General features: G+C 53.9%; 1 protein-coding gene across 2 annotated transcripts in view; it reads left to right on the forward strand.

Moving 5' to 3' along the window:
- GNG7 (G protein subunit gamma 7) overlaps positions 1–7,563 on the forward strand; it is a 36,814-nt gene that overhangs the window by 23,181 nt on the left and 6,070 nt on the right. The window contains exon 1 of one of the 2 annotated variants that reach the window (XM_021707925.1): positions 5,455–5,529. The exons of the other annotated variant lie outside the window; for it this stretch is intronic. The gene's annotated coding sequence lies outside the window, so the exon portion shown is untranslated. Of the gene's footprint in view, positions 1–5,454; positions 5,530–7,563 lie in introns of those variants that run through there. 2 annotated transcript variants of the gene reach the window in all.

Genomic DNA, 7,563 nt, shown 5'->3' on the forward strand with positions numbered 1-7,563 from the left:
CTGCACTCCAGTCTGGGCAACAGAGTGAGACTCCAACTCAAAAAATGAAAAAAAAATTTTAAAAATATAAAATGTTAAATTTTACATTGTCTTTACCACCTTGACTTTTCTGACTAATCCTTAAACACATTTTCATGTGCTTATTGGCCGTTTCTCTGTCCATATTTTTTAAATTTTATTTTATTTATTTACTTTTTTTTAGTGAACCACCATGCCTGGCAACTCTGTCAGTTTTGTTGTTGTTGTTTTTAAGTCGGAGTCTTCCTTTGTACCTAGGCTGGTGTTTAGTGGCACACTCACGGCCACTGCAGCCTCAACCTGCTGGGCTCAGGTAATCCTTCCACATCAGCCTCCCAAGTAGCTGAAACTACAGGCACACACCACCACACCTGGCTAATTTTTTTTTATTTCATGTAGAGATGAGGTCTCACCAAGTTGCCTAGGTTGGTCTCAAACTCCTAGGCTCAAGCCATTCTCCCACCTTGGCCTCCCAAAATGCTGGGATTACAGGTATGAACCACCATGCCTGGCAACTCTGTCAGGTTTTTTTTTGGTTTTTTTTTTTGAGTTGGAGTCTCACGCTGTTGCCCAGACTGGAGTGCAGTGGCCGCTCCCGGCCACCGCAGCCTCGAACTGCTGGGCTCCAGCGATCCTTCCCCCTCAGCCTTCCGAGTAGCTGAAACTACAGGCGCGCACTACCACGCCCGGCTGATTTTTGGATTTATTGTAGAGATGAGGTCTCGCTGCCCAGGCGGGTCTCGAACCCACGGACTCAGGCAATCCACTCACCTCAGCCTCCCAAAGTCACGGGATTACAGGCTGAGCCACCAAGCCCGGCTAACTCTGCCAGTTTTTAAGACACTTATTTTGCCCAAGTTCTCATTCTAGGGCTTTTTGAATCTGTGGCTTCGGGCCTTTTAACCAGTCTTGGAAAATTCTCGGCCATTATCTCTTCCAAGATGGCATCTGCCTCATCCTTCCTCTCCTCCTTCTGGCACTCCAATCACGTGTGTATTAGAACTCGCTGCGTCCTCTCTTATCTTCTCTTCTGCAGTTTTTCTCCTTTGTGTTTTCTTGCTTCGTTCTGGATATTCCCCTCTGCTCCATCTTCCAGTTCACTAATTTTTCTTCCTTCCTTCCACTGAGTTTTTACTTTTCAGAGATTGCCATTTTCCACCGGCCACTGTTTGGTTTTCTGCTATTTTTCCAATCTGCTGCTAAAATTCCAATCTCATCTTTCCACCTCCTTGAATGTAATGAACACAATTATTTAAAACTCTCCAACGACGCCAGTACACAGAACCCCTGTGGGTTTATTTGTACAGTTGGTTATTTCTGCTGGTTTTTGTTCATATGGTCCTATCTCCTTGTATGTCTGGTTATTTTTACGTGCGTGCCAGACAATGTGTTTGCAGATTTGTATGTAGAAATAATTTGAGCCGGGCTCGGTGGCTCAGCCTGTAATCCCGCGCCTTTGGGAGGCTGAGGTGAGTGGATTGCCTGAGCCCGCGGGTTCGAGACCTGCCTGGACAGCGAGACCTCATCTCTACAATAAATCAAAAAATCAGCCGGGCGTGGTAGCGCGCGCCTGTAATTCCGGCTACTCGGAAGGCTGAGCTGGAAGGATCGCAGGAGCCCAGCAGGCAAGGCTGCGGTGGCCGGGAGCGGCCACTGCACTCCAGTCTGGGCGACAGAGTGAGACTCCAACTCAAAAAAAAAGAAATAATTCAAGTCCTGGGAATGATGATGTTTTCTCCCCCATTATTCCCCCAGGATTGAGGTTTACTTCTTCCAGGCCTGTGGCAATAGGATCACCTTAATCTCGTATTAGGAATTGAGGTGATCTGAACCTGAACTGCAGTCACTGTGAGGGCCTGTGTACGCCCTGTTTGTCGTTGCTCCTAAAATGCCTCACTAAGTTGCCTCAACTCACATCAAGGGGGGATTCACCAAGCTCTCTGCCCTGGGGAAGCCCTGGACCTCAACCTCTGTACCCCTGACCTTGGGAAGCATCTGATAGAGGTACCACTCAGCCTCTCAGCAAACCCCCCAGGAAAAAGTAACTCCAAAGCCAGACCTGCCCCCTGGGCGTCCACCTCCCCAGATCCTGGCTGGAAATTCCTCATTCTTAATAACCCCAAGGAGCTTTCAGCAGAGGTTTTGATCTCTGTCCAGCTTGTCTGGGTCCCCTTGGTGGAGGAGTTTGCTTGTTCCTGAGAGTTAGACCATTGTTGTGCAAGACAGAATCTACCAGTAGAGATTTTTTCTTTTTCTTTTTCTTTCTTTCTTTTTTGATTTGCAGTCTCACTTTGTCACCTAGACTGGAGCCCAGCCACTGCAACCTCGACCTGCTGGGCTCCAGTGATCCTCCCACCTCAGCCTTCCAAGTAGCTGGAACTACAGGCGCGCGCTACCACACCCAGCTAGTTTTTGATTTATTGTAGAGATGAGGTCTTGCCTGCCCAGGTGGGTCTCGGACCCGCAGGCTCAGGCCATCCACTCACCTCAGCCTTGCAAGGCGCAGGATTTACAGGCTGAGCCACCAAGCCTGGCTGAGATTTTTTTATTTTTCGAGTCAGAGTCTCATTCTTTTGCCCAGGCTGGAGTGCAGTGGCACAATCATGGTCACTGCAATCTCCACCTCCTGGGCTCAGACAATCCCCCAGCCTCAGCCTCCCAAGTAACTGGAACTACATGTATTCACCACCACGCCTGGCTAATTTTTTAAAAAATTTATTGAAGAGATGAGGACTCACCAAGTTGCCCAGGCTGACCTCAAACTCCTGCGTTCAGGCAATTCTCTCGCCTTGGCCTCCCAAAGTGCTGGGATGCCAGGCATGACCGCTGCGCCTGGCCTTAACAGTAGAGATTTTTATCCAAAGTCCAAGTACTTTATTTATTTTTGAGTCGGGGTCTCACTCTGTTGCCCAGGATGGAGAGCAGTGGCACGATCACAGCTCACCACAGCCTCCCCCTTCTGGGCTCAGGCAACCCTTCCACCTCAGCCTCCCGAGTAGCTAGGACTACAGGCATACACCACCATGCTTGGATAATTTTTTTGGGGGGGTAGAGATGAATTTTACCATGTTGCCCAGGCTGGTCTCAAGCTCCTGGGCTCAGGTGATCTTCCCGCCTCAGCCTCCCAAGTAGCTGGGACTATGGACATGAACCACCACGCCTGGCTATTTTTTGATTTTTTGTAGAGACAAGGTCTCACTATGTTCCCCAGGCTGGTCTCAAACTCCTGGGCTCAAGTGATCCTCCCGCCTCAGCCTCCCAAGGTGCTAGGGTGACAGACGTGAACCACCGCCTCAGCCTGGGTTGTTGGATGTGATCCAATTTCTCCAATTTCAACTCCAGGTCCCCCTCGGGCCAGGTGAGCCGTCGGTGACTCCCTGCCTCCAGGCAGGTCAGAGGAGCAGTGACAGGGTGTGTGTCCACGGGGAGTGAGATTTCTCCAGCGCTCCTAGCAAACCGGCCTGTCCACCTCGTCTGGGTGCAGGGGGTCCCGTCATCCTGTCTCTTCAGCAGCGGTTTATACTTGCCGGGTGCTGCAGGATCCCCAGGCTTCTTGACTGACAGCCTCTGGGTCTACCATTCCCTGACATGGAAATCCACGGGCTGGGATGTACACATAGGAGTGTCCCTCTGAGCAGCCAACAGAACTCACCAGGGCTCGGAGAGGGGATGTGGCTTTCCCAAGGTCACACAGCGCAGGAGAGCCCGGGCGGATTTCCAGGCTGCCCATGTCTGTGGTGGCCCTGCCCGTCGGCATTCCTGCTGTCTCACCCACTGCAACTGTGCTGTGGCCTGCGTTCTGGGGAGAGGCTCTGGTCCTGTGAAGTTTCTGGTAGTCACACAGGGTTGTGGTTGCTATGAAGTCCAACACCTGACCAGGTGCGGTGACTCACACCTGTTAACCCTGTGTTTTGGGAGGCCGAGGCGGGAGGATCGCTTGAGCCCAGGGGTTCGGGACCAGCCTGGGCCACACATAGTGAGATCCTGTCTCTACAAGAAATGCAAAAATTGGCCGGGTGCAGTGGCGCGTGCTGGTAGTCCCAGCTGCTCGGAAGGCCAAGGCGGGAGGATCGCTTGAGCCCAGGAGGTGGAGGCCTCAGTGAGCTGTGATCTCGCCACTGCCCTCCAGCTGGGCCACAGAGCAAGCCTCTGTCTCTTAAAACGAAATTAAAAATCAGGTGGGCGGGAGACTCACACCTGTAATCCCAGCACTCTGGGAGACGGAAGCAAAAGGATTGCCTGAGCCCAGGGGTTCCAGACCACTCTGGGCACCTTGGTGAGACCTCATCTCTATAATAAATAAATTACAACAAAAAAAATTTAGCCAGAGATGGTGGCTCGAGCTACTTGGAAGGCTGAGGCAGAAGGCTTGCCTGAGCCCAGCAAGTCGAGACTATGGTGGCTGTGAGCCTGCCACTGCACTCCAGCCTGGGTGACAGAGTGAGACTCCAACTCAAAATAAATAAATAAAAAATAAAAATAAAAAAATTTAAAAAACAAAACGAACCCACTTCTTGAAGCAGACATATGTGTATTTACATTCAGTGCCATTTTCTGGAACCTGAAGTCAGCTGAGCTCAAAATGTTTGCGTTTTGGTGAAAGCCCGGGCATAGGCCGCCAGGTTTCCCCGATGATGGTGTTCCTTACGGGCCTCGGATTCCGCCCCCTGGGGACAAAGGGCGATGTCTAGGGACATGTGTGGGTGTCACGCCTGGGAGCACGTGTGGCATGGGGGGGTGGAGGCTCAGACACTGCACACGCCCTGCGGGGCCTGGGACGGCCCCCCAGAGGACGGCCCAGCCTCGCCATCCGCAGGGCGCCGGGGAGACCCTGGACTCCATGAATGACGCGTCGCACTGCCGGTCTGGTGACTTGAGGGTTTCCCAGGCTTCGGCGTTCAGCCTCGTCTCTCTCTTTGGCCTCGTCTCTCTGATGCTGCCACGGGCTTTAACAGACTTTCTTTTTTTTTTTTTTGAGTTGGAATCTCACTCTAGCTCAGACTGGAGGGCAGTGGCCACTCCCGGCCACCTCAGCCTCGACCTGCTGGGCTCCGGCGATCCCTCCGCCTCAGCCTTCCGAGTAGCTGGAACTACAGGCACTCGCTACCACACCCGGTTCATTTTTTGATTTATTGTAGAGATGAGGTCTCACCACATTGCCCAGGCGGGTCTCGAACCCGCGGGCTCAGGCCATCCACCCACCTCAGCCTCCCAAGGTGCAGGATTACAGGCTGAGCCACCCAGCCCGGCCAGACTTTCTTTTCTATTTTTGAGTCGGAATCTCCCACAGTTTCGACCTGCCGGGCTCCGGCGATCCTTCCACCTCAGCCTTCCAAGTAGCTAGAACTATAGGCACACACCACCATACCCGGCTAATTTTTTTTTATTTATTGTAGAATCGAGGTGTTACCAAGTTGCCGGCGGACTCAGGCAGTCCTCTCGCCTCGGCCTCCCAAAGTGCTGGGATGACGGGCTGAGCCACCGCGCCCGGCCCCTACATTTAATGGCAGGGTAAATAATCAACATTCACTCTTTGTCACATGCCCGTGTTTACCTGTCACCCTCCTGACGGGCTCTGCGTTCTGACTCACCATCTGTAACGGCTGCCTGACATTCCACCCGGAAAACGTCCCACTGAATTCACCGCTCCCTCCTGCGGGGTCCCCTGCTGCTTCATGCAGACCCCTCACTTGTGTAAATCACGCCGTTCTAGACGCCTTTCTGTATACAGCTTCTCATGGCTTTTCGTTTTCTTCCTGGGAATCAGCGCCCGGTGACTTTGTCACGCCTGGTGTCCAGTTGATGCGGCTGAGGTCAGTTTCCCAGACCAGCGTCGGAAAGGGGGCGTGCCCAACACACGGGGCTCGCTGATTGGACACAATGTATCTTTCCCTGCCAGTTAGATACAACATGTCTTTCTCTGCTGGTTGGACACAACGTATCTTTCTCGAAGTTACAGATACAGCGCCAGCTTCTGGTTCCTTCTTTGTTCACTCTGGTGCCCAAAGTCATCTGGAGTCAGATTACTCCTTATAGGACCTGAGGGCACGTGGCCTTCCTGGGTTTCTCAGCTCGGGTGTGTGACGGGGTCATCACTCCACCTCCTTGCTTCAGTGATGTCTCCTGGGCCAGGGTCTTGGATTTTAGGGGTTTTTCGTTTTTGTTTTTTTGTTTTGTTTGTGAGAGACAAAGTCTTGCTCTGCTGGGGAAGCTGGAGTGCCGTGGGGAAATCACAGCTCACTGCAGCCTCGACCCTCCCAACTCGGCCTCCCAAGTAGCTGTAACTACAGGCGCCACCACCACGCCTTGCTAATTTTTTAATTTTTTGTAGAAGGGGTCTTGCTATGTTGCCCAGGCTGGTCTTGATCTCCTGGGCTCAAACGATCCTCCAGCCTCAGCCTCCCAAAGTGCTGGGATGACAGGCTGAGCCACCGAGCCCGACCAGATTTTATTTTTTGTTAGTAGAGTCATGAAGCAGTTCCAGGTATTCATTGATGATCACAGCTGTTGATCTTCATGGTTCTTTTGGTTGCTGGGACCTAACTTCCCTGTGATGGAGAATTTCTCCCAACTGCTGTGTATTTTCTTTTCATTCCATGTTCATGTGGGATCGTGCTGGGGTTTCCTCTAAGGTCTCGTCCAACCCAGAGGTCCTCTCCAAAGGCGGTTCTGCCCCAGGGGACGCTGGGTGATGTCTGGGGACATGAGTGGTGTCACACCTGGGGGCACTCTGGCATGGGGGGTGGAGGCCGGGGGGCTGCTCATACCCTTCATGGCAGACGCCCTCGCAGGGAAACACCCGGCCCGACGCCCACAGGGCACAGGGGAGACCCTGCTTCGTTATTTGGATAAACATTAAGTCCGCTCCCTGCTGTTACCAGACCCCAGGATTGATCCCGAGGGGGCAGGCGGTATAGACCCCGGGACCCAGCTCCTGGGACTCCCCTCCTCCCCTCTCGGTGTGTGGGTTCCCATGTGTGCAGCCTCCTGGGGCCTCCACAGGGCAGAGGATCCTGAGACGAGAGGCTCTGCGGGTCCGTGGAGTCCCCTAACTGGGGGTCTCACCTGGGGCGATTCTGGCCTCAGGGCCCTGGGTGATGTCTGGGACCCTCTGTGGGCGTCAGCACGGGGGTCCTCCTGGCATGGAGGGGGTGGAGGCTGGTGACGTGCCCCCAGAGAACGACCCGACCCTGACGTCCGCAGGGCCTGCGGGACCCTGGTCTGACCAGGCGTGTCTCCTGTCCCACCCGCGTGTCCCGCCGTGGTGCGAGCTGCCTGGCCCGTGGCGGCGTGCAAGCCCCGTGTGACCCGGAGCATCGTGTCTGGGCTCAGGCTGTTCCGTTTTGGGGCAACTGACTCCCTTCACGATGGTCCCAGCTCCCCAGGGCGCCCAGGGCTGTCTCTCTGGCCAAGGCCATCTTCCATTCAGCGTCGTCCATTGGCCTCAGCCAGGAGGCCGGCCGCGCTGGCGGTGCCACCAAGGCCTTACTTTTCGAGGACGTCACCACGTCGCGCCTCAACCCCGCCAGCCCAAGCCTCGGCCCT

The sequence above is a fragment of the Carlito syrichta genome, unplaced genomic scaffold, assembly GCF_000164805.1.
Source record: "Carlito syrichta isolate Samal-C Ts95f unplaced genomic scaffold, Tarsius_syrichta-2.0.1 Scaffold127144, whole genome shotgun sequence".
NCBI classification, from domain to species: Eukaryota; Metazoa; Chordata; class Mammalia; order Primates; family Tarsiidae; genus Carlito; species Carlito syrichta.